At 43.7% G+C, this 21,719-nt stretch overlaps 1 long non-coding RNA gene and 1 pseudogene across 2 annotated transcripts in view; one reads left to right on the forward strand and one right to left on the reverse strand.

Moving 5' to 3' along the window:
• Positions 1 to 9,542: 9,542 nt before the first annotated feature.
• Positions 9,543 to 21,719, reverse strand: part of LOC138989887 (uncharacterized) — a 66,686-nt gene continuing 54,509 nt past the window's right edge. Inside the window, exons 1-5 of one of the 2 annotated variants that reach the window (XR_011466045.1) lie at positions 18,274 to 19,014; positions 17,772 to 17,939; positions 17,446 to 17,621; positions 13,526 to 13,631; positions 9,543 to 13,433 (exon numbers count right to left, since the gene is read on the reverse strand). This is a non-coding gene — a long non-coding RNA (uncharacterized lncRNA). Of the gene's footprint in view, positions 13,434 to 13,525; positions 13,632 to 17,445; positions 17,622 to 17,771; positions 17,940 to 18,273; positions 19,015 to 21,719 lie in introns of those variants that run through there. The other variant, XR_011466044.1, reaches the window with a different exon arrangement.
• Positions 19,979 to 20,097, forward strand: LOC138990027 (5S ribosomal RNA; annotated as a pseudogene).

Raw genomic sequence — 21,719 nt, forward strand, 5'->3', positions numbered from 1 at the left:
AATTTGGGGCTAGATTCGATTATACCCAGATTCCTTATCTGAATTAAAGGTATACATATTTTTCTTCCTCAGAGATGGAAGATCAGTTCCATCTTAGGTGCCTACCCTGGTCAGTTGACGCATTATGCTGAGAAGGATTTTTCTTCTTGTTCTTAAGCCACTAGGTCATGTCTGACTCTTTGCCACCTCATGAACTGCAGCACACCGGGCTTCCCTGTCCTTCACTATCTCCCAGAATTTGCTCTAACTCATGTCCATTAAGTTGGTGATGCCATCCATCTCATCCTCTATTGCCCCCTTTTCCTCCTGCCCTCAATCTTTCCCAGCATCAGAGTCTTTTCCAATAAGTCAGGTCTTCACATCAGGTGGTCAAAGTATTGGAGCTTGAGCTTCAGCATCAGTCCTTTCAATAAATATTCAAGGCTGATTTCCTTTAGGATTGACTGGTTGATCTCCTTGCAATCCAAGGGACTCTCAAGTCTTCTCCAACACCGCAATTCAAAGCATCAGTTCTTCAATTCTCAGCCTTCTTTATGGTCCAACTCTCACATCCATACATGACTACTGGAAAAACCATAGCTTCGACTAGATGGACCTTTGTCAGCAAAGCAATGTCTCTGCTTTTGAATATACTGTCTAGGTTCGTCATAGCTTTTCTTCCAAGCAGCAAGCATCTTTTAATTTCATGGCTGCAGTCACCATCAGCAGTGATTTTGAAGACCAAGAAAATAAAGTCTCTCACTGTTTCCATTTTTTCCCCATCTATTTGCCATGAGGTGATGGGACCTGATGACACAATCTTAGTTTTTGAATGTTGCATTTTAAGTCAGCTTTTTCGCTCTCCTATTTCACCTTCATCAAGAGGTATTTTTAATTCTTCTTCACTTTCTGCCTTTAGTGTGGTGTCATCTGCATACCTGAGGTTATTGATATTTCTCCCAGCAGTCCTGATTCCAGGCTGTGCTTCATTCATCCTAGCATTTTACCTGATGTACTCTGCATAGAAGTTAAATAAGCAGGTTGACAATATATACAGCCTTGACCTACACCATTCCCAGTTTGGAACCAGTTCATTGTTCATGTCCAGTTATAACTGTTGCTTCTTGACCTGTGTACAGGTTTCTCAGGAGGCAGGTAAGGTGGTCTGGTATTCCCATCTCTTTAAGAATTTTCCACAGTTTGTTATGATCCACACAGTCAAAGACCTTAGCATATTCAGTGAAGCAGAAGTAGATGTTTTTTTGGAATTCTCTTGATTATTCTATGATCCAACAGATGTTGGCAATTTGATCTCTGGTTCCTCTGCCTTTTCCAAATCCAGCTTGTACATCTGGAAGTTCTCAGTTCACATACTGTTGAAACCTATCTTAAAGAATTTTGAGCATTACCTTGCTAGCCCGTGAAATAAGTGCAATTGTGTGGTACACATATCCAGATATAGGTCTAGAAATCTCAGCCAAGATCCAGCTATTCCATCCATTGGCAGAGAAATCAGTAGCAGCCAAATGAATTGAAAGTTGTAAAATCCACATTGCTGGCTTGAAAAGTGTTCATTGAAATATGTAGAGAGAAAAGAGCTCAGATCAACCTTAATAGTCACTATTTAAATCTCTCATTATATAGATGAAGAAATTAAAGCCCAAAGTTAACAGAGCATCAGAGGCAGCAGGAGAATTCTGAGCTCCTGGGTGTGCCTCGCCCAGGACCTCTCCTTCCATAATGCTGGAAATTCAGGACATGCCAAGGGATGTAATCTCAATGCAACCTCAGCTGCAGCACCATTCTTGCTGCCTGCCCCTGAAACCCCAGGAGAAAACTGAAACAGTTGGGAAATAATTTGCTCAGAGAACACTGACTCCACTAAAATTTCAGCCACCCTCTGCCATGGCAGGCACATCCATGTGTGTTTCTTCTGAATCCCAAACCCAAAGGGATTGTCACAAATTGCATCTATTAGAACCTTATCTCAATTTAACAACAGAATGCAGAAGAGGTTTTAGATCATGCAGCCTCAAAATGAGCAAGCTGCTATTTCTGCTTGAATTGGTAGCTAGTTCTCAAGTTAATCCCCAAGTGGCCTACTGTTCTATTTCATGCATTTTCTCCAGAAGACTCCTTTTAAATGTAAATATGATGGCTCAGCCCGTAAAGAATCTGCCTGCAATGCTGGAGATCTGGGTTTGATCCTTGATCCCTGGAGAAGGGAATGGCAACACACTCCAGTATTCTTGCCTAGAGAATTCTATGGACAGAGGAGTCTGGTGGGCTACAGTTTCAGAGGATTGCAAACAGTCAGACACAGCTGAGGAAAGAACACTTTCACTTTCATGCTACTTTCTGAGGGCACCTCCATAAACCATTTTGGACTTCCCTTGTGGCTCAGACAGTAAAGAATCTGCCTTCAATGCGGGAGACCTGGTTTTGATCCCTGGATCCAGAAGATCCCCTGAAAAAAAGGGATCATTAACACTCAAGCAGGTTTCAGTTGGTGCAATTTACAGAACAGAACAGATCCACTACCTTGGGTGAGCAATCCCAGAAATTCTTGAGCGTTGCAGACTTTCTGGTTGGAGGGTACCAGAGGCTGCTTCCTGCTCCTCCTCAGCATCAGGGGAGTGGGGCAGGACTTGTGGTATTCTCAGTGGCAGAAGTGATGCCATTCATCAATCATCATGATGATTGTAATATTCATACATGTCGTTGTGTGTAGCTTTCATCCACTCCTTTTCAATGCTGGATAATATTCCATTGTATACATGCGGCACAATTCATTTATCCACTTCTCTGTTAATAACCACTTAGGTGCTTCCAGTTGGAGTCACTTAGGAACTACGCTGTTAGAAACATTGTGTATTGTTCATACACGTTTCCTGGTACACTTGTGCACACATCTCTGTGGGTATGGCTCCCCAGAAGGTTGCCCTGAGTGATAAGGTAAGAAGATCTTTAACTGTAGTTTTCCAAGACATTCACACCATTTTATGTTCCCTCCAGCATGAATTAGAATTTCCTCTGCTCCACATCTCACCAACACGTGGTATTGCGATGTTTTATTTTAGCTATACTGGTGAGTTTGTAATGCTAGTCCATGGTGGTTTTATTTTCCATTTCCTTGATGACTAATGAAGTTCAGCACATTCTTACATATTTATCAGCCATTTGTATTTCCTTTATGAAAAGTGGGTGGAAATTCTCTGCTGATTTTTCTTTTGAATTTTTATCTTTTCTTATTGATTTGTCATCATTTATGTATTCTGGGTACTAACCTTTTGTAAATGATCATTCTTAATCTTTCCCACCCTCTCGTTGGGCTTTTCACTTTCTTGTTGATGTGTTTTGTTGAACAGAAGTCCTTAGTTTTAATAGTTGATTAGTTGAATTTATCAGTCTTTCCTTGAGAGAGATTTTGGAGTATTATTTAAGAAATCCCTCCGTACTATAAGAGCACAAAAATATTGTCCTATATTCAGTGAGAAAAGACTTAGAGTTTTACCTTTCATATTTAGGTCTTTTATCCCTTAGGCATTCAACTGGAAAATGTCTCAGACTTCTTTGTCCAGTTACTATGGGGCCATAGCATCATGGTTTGAGCACTGACTGGGAGGCAGGCTGCCTGTGTTTGAGTCTGTGTTTGGCTCAGTTACTCACTAGCTGTGTGACTCTGAGAAGCTGCTTAACTTCTCTGTGCCTCCGTTAAGCCAGCTGTAATAGTACCCACCTTATCAAGTTTTTATGAGACTTAAATGAGTTAATAAATGTAAAAGAGGTTAGAATGAGGAAGGCCTGGCACATACTCAATGCTTTATGGCAGTGGTCCCCAACTTTTTTATGGGCTTCCCTTGTGGCTCAGCTGATAAAGAATCCACCTGCAATGCGGGAAACCTGGGTTCAATCCCTGGATTGGGAAGATCCCCTGGAGAAGGGAAAGGCTACCCACTCCAGTAGTCTGGCCTGGATATTCCATGGGCTGTATAGTCCATGGGGTCACAAAGAGTTGGACACGACTGAGCGACTTTCACTTTCCAACTTTTTTGGCACCAGGACCAGCTTTGTGGAAGATAATTTTTCCATGAACTGTGGTGGGGAGGGATAGTTTCAGGATGATTCAAGAGTACTACATTTAGGGTTCACGCTCCTATAAGAATCTAATGCCACCACTGATCCGACAGGAGGTAGAGCTCAGGCAGTAATGTGAGTGATGAGGAGCAGCTGTAAATACAGATGAAGCATCACCTGCTGGCCCGCCACTCACCTCTTGCTATGTGGCCCAGTTCCTAACAGGCCATGGACCAGATCCGAGTCTGTGACTCAGGAGTTGGGGACCCCCTCTTTATAGGACTCAGTGATATCTTTGTTCTGCTTTTAAAGTTCCTCTTCCAGCTCACTCAGACCCCATGATCAGTTCTGGCTACTCCCCAGCAACAGCTAAGAAACAAGACCCTGTGAGGTTTCACGCTGTTGTGATAAATTTTCTGCCAGCAGCGCTTCTTCTCGCTGCATGATTTTCCTGCATGTGTCGATATTTATGTGCTTCACTTGCCATCTGCAGGTGCCTCAGCCTCCTACCAAGAGGACGGCCTAGTTCTGTAGATTTCAAGATCAGAGAGATGTGGAATTCAGTTCTCCCCAGACATTTCTTATGCTCCCTGTGAAGCAAAATAGCTCTGAAAAGAGAAAGATGTCTCAACTTTTATCAATCTGAAGTGCGCATTTGAATTTGGGGGGAGTTCACTCTGCATGATCTGTCAGTGTTTTTTTCCCATCCCTGGGTGGCACCTTTAAGACACCAAAAATGGCTTCAGGCCAGAAAAGGAGAAGAGCTAATATTTGTTGAAAGAGTTCTAAGTGCATTATACATGCTATTCATTTAATCCTCCCAATAAGTATGAAAAGAAGATAAGGGATGTGCAGACATGCTAGAACTAGTATTCAGAACAAGGTCTTTCTGGCATCAGTGTGAGAAGGTTTTATATCGTATAGCTTCCCACAGAGCCAGTGTCAGATAGAATTATTCAGAAGAATCGATCTTGCATTATTGAATGTTCTACTTTTTTTTTTTAATTCTGTCACTTCATCTGCCTCCCTGGTCACTTATCCTGGAGCCAGCTTTTGGTTGTACTTAATGCATAAGCTGGTCTCCCAGCAAAGTCAGTACCTAAATGTAAGAGTTCATCACACAACTCAGACTGGATTTAGCATCTAAGGTCTCCCTTTCCAAATTGCATGCTAGTGGTTGTCCCTGCAGTCTCTCTCCTAGGACTGGAAGCATACAAAATTCCTTTTTTTGCACAGATATACTGATGAATATAGGTCAGTTCAAATGGGTTTGTGTGCACATACATGTGTAAGCAAGGACATAAGTATAATAGCAATGACTTGATTAATACAAATGTTTGATCATTTGTTGTCATACAATTGTCTATGTGTTTGTGTATATATGTGTGTGTATGTGACACATGCAATTAAAAGTGAACAGTCAAGATGTACATTTAATAACATTTCACATAACCTAACTAACTGGTATTAACTAATGAGAATATTTCTGCTGAACTCCACTTTTTTCTTTTAATTGAAGTATAGTTTGTTTACAATATTTTGATAGTTTCAAGTGTATAGCAAAGTGATTCAGTGATATATTATACATATATACATATATATTCTTTTTCAGGTTCTTCCTCTTTATAGGTTAGTACAAAATATCAAATACAATTCCTAGTGTTATATAGAAGGTCCTCACTGGTTATTTTATTTATAGGAGTATAAATATAGTATATATGTTAATCCCAATCTCCCAATTTATCCCTCCCCAGTGAATTCCACTTTTAAAAGAATGGAAGTAACTGAAACACTTGCTGCCATTTTTAAGAATTCACTCCAATAAGTACGTTCCAGGTTGTGTCTTTAAACAACTCTCCAGGCTCAATATTCTCTGGCACTGTAGCCTTGGCTCTGGGGTAGGCAGATCCCAGACTACATTGCACAAGTCTGGCACACATAAGAAAATCTTCAACAAATGTTTGTTGTATAAACACTTGAAAGAATGAATTGGATTTGTTGACATGCAGCCCAACCGTCTTTCCATGGCTAGCTCCAGCGCATGCCATTAAGTCCTAGAAATAAACATTAGTGCCCCAAGGTTAGAGAAGCCAAGTCATCAGGTTCAGTCTTACAATCTAACTCAGACTCAATTAAGCAGAAAAGTCAACTCAGTCATTTCATAAATTATCTAAGTAGCAGGAGTTAAGATTGAAATTTTTCTGTACAACTCTTAACATGGGGCTTCACATGTAGCCAACATTTGATAATTATTAACTGATGACCCTTCAGAAATCTAGTAATTCTACTAACTAAATCCTTCCCTTGCTGAGTCTATTGATTAGCCAAGGTAAACACTCACAGACACACGTGCGCACCATCCATCCTGCCTCCACTCTATCCTTGGCTTTCCCATCTCCATTTGGGAGCCGGTTGCTAAGGGACCAGGTCTCATTCTTAGAAACTGAGCAAATCCCTTCTCTCCAAACCATGTGAGTTTGTTTTGCTTCTTGAGAGCTTGGCAAAACTTACATTCCCACTTTACCTCTTACACAAGAACTGTTTCCTGCTGCAGGAACACCATAGCTTCAGCAGAGAGGGCACCAGATTGTGATGGCCTTCTGCCTCAGACCACCCTTTCCGGCCTCTTGCAGTATGCCTTCAGAAGACACTCAAGCAACCCAGTGTTATATAGAAGGTCCTCACTGGTCCTCATTGAGCCCCTCACAAAATTCATATGTTGGAATTCTAACTCTTAGTACTTAGTACTTCAGAGTATGGCCATATTTGAAGACAGAGTCTGGAAAGAGGTAATTAAGGTAAATTAACAGGAAAAGGATAAGTGGATGAGATAGTTAGACAGCATCACTGACTCATGGACATGAATCTGAGCAAAGTCCGGGAGATAGTGAAAGACAGGGTAGCCTGGCATGCTGCAGTGCATGGGGTCGCAAGGAGTCTGAACGACAACAATGAGGTCATGTGGGTGGGACCTAATCCAATCTGAAATGTGTCCTTTGAAGAAGAGAACAGGACACTTACATACACAGAGAAAGGACCATGTGATGACACATGGAGAAGTAGGCCATCTACAACAAAAAGAGAGGTCTCAGAAGAAAGCAACCCTGCTGACACCTTGGTCTTGGACTTCAAACCTCCAGAATTGTGAGAAAAGTCATGAAAAGATCCTGATGCCGGGAAAGATTGAGGGATGAGGAAAAGGGGGCAACAGAGGATGAAATGGTTGGATGACATCACTGGCTCAATGGACATGAATTTGAGCAAACTCCTGGTGATAGTGAAGAACAGGGAAGCCTAGCATGCTGCAGTCCATGGGGTTCCAAATAGTCAGACACGACTTAATGACTGAACAACAACAACCAGGTCATAGAGATACAAATAAGTGGATTAAAGCAGATTTGCATACAAAGTAGTCAATCCTATGTGCTATATCCTCCTAGGAAAGAGAAGACCAAGAAAGAGTGCATAAAGGAGGTGACTCTTGTCTTAAGTTCAGACAGACAAGGGGCCTGCTAGGTGAATTATATAAGAGGGTAAAGGTTTGGAAGAGAGAAAATGCTTGAATAGGAGGTCATATTCATGTACTGGTAAGGTAGGCAGGAGACTTCTCTGCCATGACAAAGAGCCTGAGTTTTCTCTGTAGGCTACAGGGAAACATTACAGATACTCAGATTTGGGTTTGTTATACTTGCAATTTGGAAAATGTGCAGGGTTTCTAGGGCAAGGGGACCAGTGAAGGGGGACTTTTCATTTAAGGCATTGTGATTACAAACGACAGAATGCAACTCTGACCAACAGAAGCAGAAGGAGAATTTATAAAAGGATTTGGAGAATCTCACAGGGTTGAGGGGACTAGAGAACCAAGCTTGTAACCCCCAGAAAAGGGACAGCTGCAGAAACTGTGAAGATAAGACCTACTCAACTCTCTGCCTCCTACTGTTCATGTCTACACAAGGATTCTAGCCATTCCTCCCTTTTTGTCAATTTCCAGGCTTTGGAAGAGAAATTCCAGTTGACTGAGTTAATGTTGTACGCTACTGCCTGACTGTGCCAGGGCTTGAAAGAGAATCCCCAGGTAACTCAGAGAGGTCTGGGGTGGGAGGCTTGGTATCTACACTTTTGCTCCACAAGACAGAGAGATAATTCCCTAGAAGGAATCCAAGGTGCTCTTAGAAAGAGGAAGCTAAGCATCCCCAAATCAACAATATCCATTATAGGGTCATTCTAAGAGCCTGGGTGAGGGACATCAAGTCCCACTTGCTTCGCTGGGACAGAGGTTGTCCAGAGCAAGAGAAAAAGCCCCAAAGCTGCAGGTGACCAGGACTTTAATTCAATCCAACCTAGATGCTGTGGTCCCAACTCTAGCACCTTCCCGATGTAACTCAGAAGTCAATCAGTTTGTTCAGATTTATTTTTCTTCATCAAAACACAAAATGAAATACCTAACTCAATTTTTCCTTTGTAAGTACTTCTTTTGACAAAGTTTGAAGAGGTCACCTCTTTGTCACCAAGTTTCCCAAGGACTGGAGACTAACTTTGAACATGATCTTGTAAGTAGACACACATTCACAACCCAGGAGCTCTTCAAGGAAGAGGTTGGTACACAATATCTAGTTTTGTTGAAATTATTCTGACCTCCACCTGCAAAATAGAGCATTTATTTCTCTTAAACAATTTCCTAATACCATTCAGAAAGACAAGAGCTCAAGACCTTCCCATGAAAGTAATGAAGACAGCAGTTAATAGCCCAAGGCTATACAATGAACTGTGGTGCTAGAGAAGACTCTTGAAAGTCCCTTGGACAAAAAAAAAAAAGAGACCAAACCAGTCAATCCTAAAGGAAACCAACCCTAACTATTTATTGGAAGGACTGATGCTCAAGTTGAATCTTCAATACTTTGGCCACCTGATGTGAAGAGATGACTCATTGGAAAAGACTCCGATGCTGAGAAAGATTGAGGGCAGGAGGAGAAGGGAATGACAGGATGAGATAGTTGGATGGCATCACCAACTCAATAGATATGAGCTTGAGTAAACTCCGGGAGATAGTGAAGGACAGGGAAGCCTGGTGTACTGCAGTCCATGGTGTCATAAAGAGTTGTTTTGTGGGCAGAGTCAGACATGGTGGTTGAATAATACCATAGGTCATCAGCTCCTAATTCACCATTAATTCTCAGGCAATACCACTAATATAATGCTTTGCAATATCACTAGCTTCCCTGGTTGTTCAGACAGTAAAGAATCTGCCTGCAGTGGGGGAGACCTGGGTTCGATCCTGGGTTGGGAAGAGCCCTGGAGGAGGAAATGGCAACCCACACCAGTATTCTTGCCTGGAGAATCCTCATGGACAGAGAAGCCTGGCGGGCTACAGTCTATGGAGTCGCAAAGAGTTGGACACGACTCAGCGACTAAGCACAGCACAGAGCACAGAGTGAGATTCTACAAATCATTATCTTAAGAAATGGTTTATTCCCCACTTGCCTAAAGCTGCTTTCAAGGATGCAGACAATTTCCCTCACCACAACACTCTCCAAATGTAATCAACTTGCTGAACAAGTGAGGGCAGAGCCAGTTTCTAAAGTAGATGTTATGGAACCATGGACTTTGAGTATCTGACCAACTTGTTATCAGTTATGGAGTCTATGAAAGAATAGTAATGATTGATTTATAAATCTTGCTCTAATTTTAAACTTTAACACAGAGTCCCAGAAATGACTTTAGAGGTTTTTTATTTTATTTCCAACGACCTCCATTTAACAGCCATGGAATCTTGTGATAAGTATTTTGATTTTCATGTCCTTCTATTTACTAGTTTACAAAGTTAGCAATATCCATTCTGTCTACCTTAAGAAATTTCTCAAAAGGGTAAAATGAAAACAGAGTATACATACTTTATAAACTGTATCTCCCATGTGAGTGAATGAGAGGAAGCATTTGTGACTGTGCTGACATTTTCATAGCTCTATTAAGACATTTTTTAAAAACATGATATTGCTCTCACTGAGCAGAAACTCCACATTACAGTTTCTCAATCTTAGCTTGCTAAGAAGCAAACTCTATGGCCCTAAGAATCTTGAAAGACAAAGTGGTTTAGAGTGGATTAAGCCATTTATTTGTACTTGGAAGAGCCTCCAATGAGAGCTGGTAGTAAGAACCACCCTCCTCATGAGTCTGAATTGTATCCTCCCTTCCTTCTGTCTCTCTGCTCTTACCTCCATTTTTCCCTCATTCTTTCCTGGCTTTCTCCTTTCACTCACCAATTTATGCACTCATTCACCATCTCTTGCACTGTCTATTGAGTCTCTTCCATGCTCCAGGCGCTACAACTGGCACTCAGAGGCTCACTTCATGTGGGTCAGCTGGCAAGTGTGGCAGCTGCTACTGCTGTGGCCTCTATCTTCCAAGGCTTACCAAAAATCTGATGGAGTCTGGAAAGCAGCCTGCCTATGAGGAGGGACAGGCCTTGGTTTCTGGACATCAGAGGGAGTGTTCTTTGATAACAAGGAATCTGAGTTATCTATACTTCACTAAGGCTGTTTGGCCTTTAAAACAATTTTGAAATGTCCAGAAGCTTCCCAGGTGGCACAGTGGTAAAGAGTCCTCCTGCCAATGCAAGAGATGCAGGTTCAAACCCTGGGAGATCCCCTGGAGTAGGAAATGGCAACCCACTCCAGGATTCTTGCCTGGAAAATTCCATGGACAGCGGAGCCTGGTGGACTACCGCTCAAAGGATCACAGAGTCGGACACAAGTAAGCGCAGAGAAGTCGGACACAACAGAAGCCCATATGCTGAGAGGTGGTCATTTCCATACATCCTGCTGCTTCAATCCTATAAGAACAGACATCCAATCTATCAGATGTCTGGAATTCAGCCTGGAGAGAGGATCTGCATCTTTATCTGGATGAACATTCACAAACAATTTGAGCTTAATTGGTATACTCATATGTCACACAATCTGATTTCAAGGCTAGAGATAGGTGTTAAGGCAGAGGGCAACCACCTATCATCTAACAAGTGGATATATAAGAAAAATGTATAATAAGCATATCAACAGCTGGCATGTAAATGAGAATGTAAAGGTAGTTCAAGCTCCATGGAGACAATCTGTTCTCCTAAACACTGTCTCATTCTTTAACATTCTTTTGTAGCCTCAACAAGAAAGATACCTATCTTCTATGGATATGATCACAAGTTTTAAATGAAGAAAGTGAAAATTAATGAGATTTTTTTTTCTTTAAATGACTATTTACAAACTTCAAATGGTTCTTTCGTAGTCAAATCAACCCCATGAGGAATTTTCAGACTCATAACTTTCATTCCACTGGGTTCATCTCCCAGATTAAAAGACTTGTTTATAAGACAGCATTTGTTATTTTCTTCTCTTACTAAATAAATAGTTATACGCACTTCAAAGTTAAAAAAAAAATTAAAGGCACCAAGAAACAAGTTGAACTCACCCAGAAATGTTTAGGTAGAAATACAAATAAGAACAATTTGGAGTCTTTTCCTCCAGTCTTACATATTATGTAATATTTTTAGATGAATAACGATTCTGTTAAGAACCTGAATTACCCACACATCAGGGCAGAGTTCCATAATTAGTGGCGGGGTGAAGATGGAAGATGCTCTCTGACTACTGAATTGGCAAGATCAGAAATGAATGGCGCCATAAAGCTCCCAAGTCTTTCATTAATGCTTAAAGCTGAGACTTTATTTATAAGGAGATTCTAAATTCTAGTCTGGTCTCACCCGGCTGCCTTTGATAGAGGTAGCCTGCTTGTCATGCTCATGAAGAAAAAAGTCCCAAGCTCCATAAAGACTTTTCCCCCCACACCTAAAGGGGAGAGAAAGATTGGCAAGTCAGGGGCAGAATTGGGGCAAACCCTAAAAAACTTCTTTCCCTTTGGGCTCAGCTGACCTAAAGTCAGGATTGACTGTTCCAGCTGGGGTCAGAGCAGTGACTGCGCAAGGAGAGGTGATGTCCAAGGCAAAGTTGCTGTCCAGATTTTAAGCAGCCTGGACCATTGTCTATACCTTACATGCATGCATGCTAAGTTGCTTCAGGCATGTCCAACTCTTTCAACCCTGTGGACTGTAGCCTGCCAGGCTCCTCTGTCCATGGGATCCTCCAGGCAAGAATACTGGAGTGGGTTGCCATGCCCTCCTCCAGTGGATCTTCCCAGCCCAGGGATTGAAACTGCTTCTTATAGTCTCCTGTATTGGCAGGTGGGTTCTTCACCACTAGCACCACCTGAGAAACCCTTGTCTATAGCACTGCTTTCTAAACTTGAGCCAGCATCAAAGTGTATATGAAATATGTGTGTGCTTAGTTGCGAAGTTGTGTTTGGCTCTTTTGCAAGCCCATGGACTGTAGCCCACTAGATTCTTCTGTCCATGAAATTTCCCTAACAAGAGTACTGGAGTAGCTTGCCATTTCCTTCTCTGGGATCTTCCTGGACCAAGGATAGAACCCACATCTCCTGCATTGGCAGGTGGGTTCTTTACCACTGAGCCACCAGGGAAGTATACATGATAATACATTTCTGTTTGTTTTTCTTTTGTTAAAAAAAAAAAGAAAAGAAAAAAGACTCCCTCCGAGGGTTTTTAAACCAGAGATTGCTCAGCTCCGACCCCAGAGTCTCTGATTCAGCAGACCTTGGGCAGGGCCTGAGAATTTGCATTCCTATCAAGTCACCCCAACACCAGAGTCCCAGGACCACACTTTGAGAACCACAGGTCTACACTGACACTTGCTCTGTGGAACACAGGTTCAGAACTCAGGCTTACAAGGCAAGCAGACCTGATTTTCATTCCTGGCTCCATCACCTATAACTATGTGAGCCTGGGTGAGTAATTTAATTAATCTGAGCCTCTGTTTCCTCATATATCAAAAAGGGATAATAAGGTTATTCCAAAAAATGGAACATATAGTTTATGTTGTGTTAAGCAGATTACCCAGCTCACAGTAAATACTCAATACATGATTTTGTATTCTTTTAAGTTTCATCTTAACACCCTCCTGGAATCTTTCTGCATCTGTTGGTACTGATCCCCCAACCCTCTAAAATGCTGGCTCACTCCCCTCCCTTTCCAAACGCCTGGTGTGAAGGAAAGCACCTGCCCCAACCAGGCCTCCCAAGTCAGCTAGCAAGTGCCTCTGACCAAGCTAGTCCTCTGCTGCCACCTTGTGGCCTGAACTCGCCTAACAACTTGCAGGTTAATCTGTTCAGCAGGTCCTTGGGGCTGCAATCCCAAAACAGAGGTTTTTCTTTGCAAAGGAGCCAGAGGTGGTGCCCACTCAGGCTGCAGGTGGTTAGGTGGATCCTGAGGGAGTCTTCTCAGCCAGATCAATCGAAAGTGCCATGCTTCTGGAAGACTGCAAAACAACACAGGTGCTCAGATCAGGACCAGGCAACTCGGAAGGCTACCTGCTGATCCCCAGGCAGGAATCTGGAGGCTTCCACTGACCTCACACCTGTCCTGGCCAGCAGCCTTCAGAGCAGTACCTCCCCCTGTGGTCATTTCTGAGGATTCCTGGGACCTCAGAGTTTGTCTCTTCAGATTCCTCTTGCTGCTGCCAAAGACATGTCGGGAACAAGATTATTATGGGGACCCCGGATGTCCCATGCTGGAACCCATTTCTGATGGACTGCTCATCATACTAAGTTTCTGGGATAAGCCCAATGCTTCAGTAGGAAAAGACACAGGACACAGGCATGTCAGCAGTGAAATGAGTCCCCAAGGTGCTCTTGCCATCTTGTCTTTCATTCTCATTACAAGCAGTTCACTAAGGTGTCACAGCTCAACAGGAATTGTGGTTGTTCAGTCACTAAGTCATCTCCAACTCTTTGCCACCCCATGGACTGCAGCACTCCAGGCTTCCATGTCTTCCACTATCTCCTGGAATTTGCTCAAACTTATGTCCATTGAGTCGGTGATGCCATCCAACTATCTCATCCCCTACCACCCCCTTCTCCTCCTGCCCTCAATCTTTCCCAGCACCAGGGTCTTTTCCAATGAGTCAGCTCTTTGCACCAAGTGACCAAAGTATTAGAGCTTTAGCTTCCCTAATAGCTCAGTTGGTAAAGAATCCACCTGCAATGCAGGAGACCCCAGATCGATTCCTGGGTTGGGAAGATCCGCTGGAGAAGGGATAGGCCACCCACTCCAGTATGCTTTGGCTTCCCTTGTGGCTCAGCTGGTAAAGAATCTGCCTGCAATATGGGATACCTGGGTTCAATCCCTGGGATGAGAAGATCCCTCGGAGAAGGGAAAGGCTACCCACTCCAGTATTCTGGCCTGGAGAACTCCATGGTCTGTATAGTCCATAGGGTCGCAAAGAGTTGGACCCGACTGAGCAAATTTCACTAATGTTTAAGATTCAGCATCAGTCCTTTCAATGAATATTCAGGGTTGATTTCCTTTAGGATTGACTGGTTTGATCTCCTTGCAGTCCAAGGGACTCTCAAGAGTCTTCTCCAACACCACAGTTCCACAGTTTTTTCAGCGCTCAGCTTTCTTCATGGTCCAACTCTCACATCCACATATGACTACTGGAAAAACCATAACTTTGACTAGACGGACCTTCATCGACAAAGTACTGTCTCTGCTTTTTAATACACTGTCTAGGTTTGCCATAGCTTTCCTTACAAAAAGCAAGTGTCTTTTAATTTCATGGCAGTGATTTTGGAGCCCAAGAAAATAAAATCTGTCACTGTTCACACTTTTTCCTCGTCTATTTGCCATGAAGTGATGGGACTGGATGCCATGATCTTAGTTTTTTGAATTCTCAATGGGGCAGAAAATGCAAATTGCTTTATTTCTTAACTACTTTATCCTTCCCTGCTGGAAAGCAGAGCTCTTAATGAGAGTTTGAACATAATTCATAACTTTGAGGACACTTCTGGTTATTAAAACTTACCTGGGCCAGTTTTAAACTCTTCTCATATTCTCCTATCCCATCTTTTCACTAAGTTAAGGCCCCTGACTCCTGGAGCAGAGGAAACAGAGGAAGACCTTGTCTAGCTTGGGTGCCTCCTTCCCCCTCACTCTGCAGGGCATGGGAGGAGGTAAAGATCAGAGCGCAATGTCCCTCTACTCAACTGCCATTCTCAGAGCCCTCTCTCCATTAGCAGCTTTCTTAGAAAGCACAAACTGACCCCTTGGTAGGAAGTCAAGTGCTGGCTGTCCCTTAGGGACCCACCAGGGCTCTTTGGAGAGTGCTCTCAAGACGCCCTGGGCATAGTGCCCTGTGGGAGGGTGGGCTTCAACAGCTCCCCACCATCTACCTCCATCCCTGCCTCCCAGGGACCAACAGCAGAAGTGGACCCAAGGAGAGTTTCTGCCAGGATCTCTAGCAGCCTTGGCTTGGGGTCTTGTGGATTACTTCTGTTCAGTTTCCTTTACCCACAGGAAACTCACATCGTTGCCCAAAGAGAAACATGAATGCAGGCTGTTTCCATAACCACGCTCAACCCCCCAAAACATGGCCAGGCCAGATCAGTAAGGAGCATCCTTCTAGAAAATGAAAAGCTGTCTGTCTCTTCTTGCAGGTCGCCCAAAATCTTCACAGGTGATGTACTTGGAGACTTGCTTTCACCCAACTCCCCACTTCACCTCCACTGGAGAGAGGAGAGATACACTGTCTCCTTTCCCCAACAGGGAGGGCAAGGAAGCACCTCTCCTAGGGGCCCTCATGCCCTGAGGCTCTCAACACTGCTAGCTCTCCCTCCTTGCGTTCTCTCCTCCCAGAGCAATAAACTTCCCACCGAGTGGAGAATGAAGAATGTCACCCAGACAGCTGCCACCTCTCAGGAAGCCGAGGCTAGGAGTGGGGTGCACTTTGGGCTTCTCTCTTTAGAATGTGGGTTATTTGGTACCCCTTCATCCTCATTTTTTGGCCTCTAGGTACCAATTTTGGGCAATTGACAGGTCCCCTTAGCGTCTGCTCCCTAGACAGTTGGGTCCAGCACTCATGCAGGCCCTGAAAGGAGTAAAAGGCAAAGCATTGATTCTTCTCCAGTGGCTGCCACTAGTCGAACTGTTGACGACTAGTCTTTAAGACTTGGTGGTGGTGGTTGGTTTAGTCACTAAGTCATGTCCAACTCTTGCAACCCCCACCCCATGGACACCAAGCTTCACTGTCCATGGGATTCTCCAGGCGAGAATACTGGAGGGGGTTGCCATTTCCTCCTTCAGCTGATCTTCCTGACCCAGGGATTGAAGCCACGTCTCCTGCACTGGCAAGCAGGTTCTTTACCCACAGCACCACCCTCCCCAGCCTTGTGACCAAGGCTTCAAAGGAGTAGGGGTGAGGATAGGTGGACATGGCACATACAATTTTGGGTGAAAGGAGGAAAGTTCCGGAATAAGAGCCCATGGTCAAGAAGAGTGCGCTCATTTCGGCAGCAGTAAGCAGTCAGAAGCATGAGTCCTGGGTGCCAGGACAGAGGGTAAGAGGAAGTTTATAGATTAACAATTAACCAACAAAAAGCACACTCATTGACTTCACATTTTTTCCTCCTTATACAGATACAACGGAGAAGGCAATAGCACCCCACTCCAGTATTCTTGCCTGGAAAATCCCATGGATGGAGGAGCCTGGTAGGCTGCAGTCCATGGGGTCGCTAAGAGTCAGACACGACTGAGCGACTTCACTTTCACTTTTCACTTTCATGCATTGGAGAAGGAAATGGCAACCCACTCCAGTGTTCTTGCCTGGAGAATCCCAGGGATGGGGGAGCCTGGTGGGCTGCCGTCCATGGGGTCGCACAGAGTCGGACACGACTGAAGTGATTTAGCATAGCATACATATACAAACATGCCCAGGTGTAGAATGGGAAAATCTCTCCTCAATGCCAAAACTTTCTGAGGGAAAAAAAGAAAAACCTCCTGAACTAGTTTTAACCATCTTTGTATTGTTCTAATTTGTCTTAGAAGCAAAGAAACTTTCTTTTGTGAACTCAGGGCTTCAAAGCCGGCTTTGTTTTCATGCATGGTATTGATCTGGATTCTCCGGAGGGTGTCTTGACATCTCTCCACACCTTCCCTGATTAATCCAGCAACTCCAACAGGCCCTCCTCCACTGACAAGGAGAGGGAGGTACAGAGAAACTCAGAGCCTCCTCAGAGGCAACAAAACCTGTCCACAGTGGAACGTGAGCTGAATACTAAGTCAACACCAAGGCTGTGTGGGCACTTCTAAACATCTCAGCATCCCAGCTCTGAGAAAGCACTGAGGTTTCTCTGGTGAAAGGAACCATGGGATTTTCATGTTTTTTTGCTTCCTATCTGATGTCACCTCTTGGAAGGCAGCCCCTTGTTTCTCTTCCCTGAGAGAGAACTGGACAAGCCGTCCAGGATCCTAGTTCCCAGCCTGGCCTCACTTACCCCATGGATGGCGCCCTGCCAGGTCCCCTCTCGTGGCATCAGTTTCCACATCTGTCAAGCAAAAGGCTGGAAGATTTCTCAAGTTCAGCTCATCTGCTGCTTCTCTCTGACGCAGTGTCTGATTGAATCCTCCCTTTGACAAGCCACTGGAGTCTTACCTCAATCATCCCAGGCTTCTAGAACAAAACAGGAGAGGCAGTGGCTTAAACAACAGGCATTTAGTCCAGGACAGGTCTTTAGACAGACATTAAACCCTGGCATGTCTGAAGGAATAGAGAGGAGAGAGAGGCTTACCAGATTGGTTTCAACAAAAATATCTTACATACCTGACAAATATTTATCAGCCCAAAAGGGATAAACTTTTTCCACTTATATGTCTGATATTTTGGCAGTTGAGTTCCTGAACATTCAAATCTGAGTTCTCAGCCTTGGATTCAGACACCTGGAAGCCAGAGCTCAGCAGAACTGTGTGATTTCCAGGTGCTCTGTTTGGCCTGGGGGTAGAGATAATGGGGTGTGAGATGATAAATCAGAGGAAAGCTTACTTTGTATCCTAAATATATTTATGAAAGTCTCAGAGATATCAAGTCACAGAAGAAAGAAGAAAATATGAGAATTCTGTTGTCAGCTGTCTCCACTCGCTTCACTTAAAAAAGCAGCTGAGTCCTGAGTGAGAGGGACACTTGGCAGGTTTAACTAAGCCCGCTTATCCAAAATTTGACCCCCATCCTTCACCCCTCAAAACATATACTGTGAAGAAAGGGAGCTTAGAGTCTGTCTTAGTTGCTTCCCTGGATCCCTGTCCTTTTGGACCTGGGGTGTACTTACCTTGGGGCCTCAACAGAGTGGAAATGGAGAGAACAAGCAGAGAAGGTCCGAGAGGCTCCATGGCCTTGGAGAGGATAAAACCATGAACCCCTGGTTAGTGACTTGGGTTTCAGGCCATCTGGGGCCAGGCATTGAACCTCAGGCTTCTCATTCATAAAACAGGGACAAAAATATCCATCTCACAAGGTTAGAGTGTTTTCCTTCCTTTCCTCTTATGCCTCCATGCCTGGCATAGAGAAATAATTTGAGAGATGTTTACTGAATAAACTTCACATTTATCCAGAGACAGCACTGAGTCTTCAGGTAAAATTTCAACTTATTAACTTATTATCACCTAAACACTGCTCAGCTATGCGTGCGTGCTCAGTAGTGACTCATTCTCTGTGACTCCATGGACCGTAGCCCACCAGGCTCCTCTTTCTAAGGGATTTCCCAGGCAAGAATACTGGAGTGGGTTGCCATTTCCTCCTCCAGGGGATCTTCCCAACTTAGGGATCAAACCTGCATCTCCTGCATCTCTTGCATTGGACAGCAGATGATTCCTTACCACTGGGCCACCTGGGAATCCCTCTCACCTAAAGGTTCTCTCTCCAAGCTGAAAGATAAATCCAGAGTACCTCGATTGGAATGTTACCTAGATGTCTAGCTCCTGGCTTATCCTTTCATCTTTTGTAGTTCTAGGACCTCCCATGAGCACTGTGTTTCCCAAAACAGGCGATAGACCCACAGGCAACAGACAGGGCAGCTGCTGCTTCACTGAGAGATTGGCTTCCTTCCCATCTGGGATCCCACAGTCCTCATTGCTAGGATTTGGAAAAGAAGTTTTCCAGGTAATTTAAATGTACATGGAACTACCCAGGCAAGAATACTGGAGTGGGTTGCCATTTCCTTCTCCAGGGAATATAAATGCTCCACACCTCAAAACTCTCACCCACACCATAAACCTGGGATCTCAAGGACCAGCTTCTATCTAAGGGGAAAAAAAGATGGACAGAAATCCCAGCTTCTTCCACTCCCTCCCCAAAGTCTCAGGAAACAGCAACTTTGGCCTGTGTCCCTTTGATTATAATTTATTTTAGTTCACTGTTTAGCAGAGACAACAGAACACCACATACAAATCTTGGACTATCCTTAGCCCTTCATCTGGAGCTGGAAATGAATTTTACTTCACTCTCTCACACTGCAGCCTGCAAGTAGAAGCAAGGGCTCTATTACAAGAAAGAGTAGGAAAGTAAGGGTGACTCTCCAGGAAGCCCTGCGGTAAAACAGCCAAGTGAGCAGGACCCAGGGCTCCATAATATAACACACAACTATAGCAGGAGATAACTCTTGTCCTCTGACTGGTCATAGCACGAAGCTTCCGGTCTTCTGCTGTGATACGATTGCTGGTAACAGAAAAACAGTGGTTCTGTTAATTTCCCTTAATTTCAATTTGCCTGTTTTCCTAAGTCACTAACACCACAGCCTTTTCTCCTCTTTACCTGGAAAACGCCTACTGCCCTTCCCTGCACTTTCCTGAACCCTTACTCTGTAGTTCCCCTAAACTCAGAACCTGGAATGGAGCACTGCCCAACAGAAATACAATACTAGACACACATGTAATTTTACATTTTTAATCACTGCATTAAAAAAAAAAAAAAAACTAAAAGGAATCAAGTGAACCTAATTTTAATAGTACATTTTATTCAACCCTATATATATATGTAACTATGGCCATACCACCCTGAACATGCCAGATGGCATCTGATCTCAGAAGCTAAGAAGGGTCGGGCCTGATTAATACTTGGATGGGAGACCACCTGGGAATACCTGGTGCTATAGGCTTGAAGAAGGAAATGGAAACCCACTCCAGTATTCTTGCCTGGGAAATCCCATAGACAGAGGAGCCTGGCGGGCTACAGTCCATGGTGTCACAAAGAGTCAGACACGACTTAGCAACTAAACACATAAATCTAAATGTGTGTGTGTGTGTGTGTATGTTTACAGGCGTGCGGGCACACCCAAACTGAGTTGTGTCTGACTCTTTAGGACCCCATGAATTGTAGCTCACCAGGCTCCTCTGTCCATGGGATTTTCGAGGCAAGAATACTGGAGTGGGTTGTCATTTCCTTCTCCAGTGGATTGTTCCTGACCCAGGGATCAAACCCACATCTCTTGCATCTCCTGTGTTAGGAGGCAGGTTCTTTACCAGCTGAGCCACATGTCTTACCCATATATCTAAATATATGTATCTAGGGAAAGTCACTCAGTCGTGTCTGACTGTTTGTGACCCCATGGACTGACTGTAGCCCACCAGGCTCCTCTGTCCATGGAATTCTCCAGGCAAGAATACTGGAGTGGGTAACCATTCCCTTCTCCAGGGGATCTTCCCAACCCAGAGATTGAACCCAGGTCTCCAGCATTGCAGGTGGATTCTTTACCATCTTAGCCACCAGGGAATAGTATCAGTTCAATGTGGAATCAACATTTTTAAAATATTAATGAGATATTTTCATTCTATTTTTTCATTGTGCAACACAGAGTATCTTCTACTCTTAGGACACAAATCAATCCAGACTGGCCACATTTCAAGTGCTCAGTAGCCACCTGTGGCTGATGAATGCTGAACTGACAGTACAGCCTAATATAACAGCTCACACACTGCAGTCTAATTCTGTGTTGACACATTCATCTGCTCTCTTAGCATGCTGGACCTTAAAAACAGGACCATTAACAGTGACTGACTCATAGCAGCTGTATAATAACTCCTTGTGGATGATTGACTGGATTAATAAATCACTGTCACCAATGACCACTGGTAAAATCAGCTCTGCTGAAGAAGGGAAGGAGAAGGGGATGTGTTTGGACTTAGCAATTTTGAGTTAAAAGCTACTATGAGATTCTTGGATTATGATGCTCAGAAATATCTCAAAGATAGAGATGGGAGCTCAGAGAAAGAAAAGGATGAAAAATTAAAGTAATGAAGGCATGATTTGTGAAGGTTTTCTTTACTGCAGAGAGAATAAACACACCCATCCATTTCACATGAAAATGCTGTGGACCATTTCTAAGAAAAGTCACAATGGTATTGAAAAAAATAATAATAATCCTAGTGTGTAAATGAGCTATTTCCCTCCTGTGTTAGTTATCTGAAGTAAGTCCTACACAAGATGGAAATGGAGATGGGATCCATGTGCAAAGTCTTCCTATGCAGGAGGATTCCCTACCTCTGCTGAGTCCATTTGCTTCATTCTCTTCCTCTTACCCATTTCTCCAAATGATCAATACTTTCCCTGATGGCTCAGATAGTAAAGAATCTGCCTGCAATGCAGAAGACCTGGGCTCAGTCCCTGTATCAGGTAATCCCCTGGAGGGCTACAGTCCAAGGGGTCTCAAGGCGTTGGACATGACTGAATGATTAACACTTTCTTTCACTTTCAAAGAGTAAAGAAGTCTCTTGGCTGCTG

The sequence above is a fragment of the Bos mutus genome, chromosome 11 (genome assembly GCF_027580195.1).
Source record: "Bos mutus isolate GX-2022 chromosome 11, NWIPB_WYAK_1.1, whole genome shotgun sequence".
Taxonomy (NCBI): Eukaryota; Metazoa; Chordata; class Mammalia; order Artiodactyla; family Bovidae; genus Bos; species Bos mutus.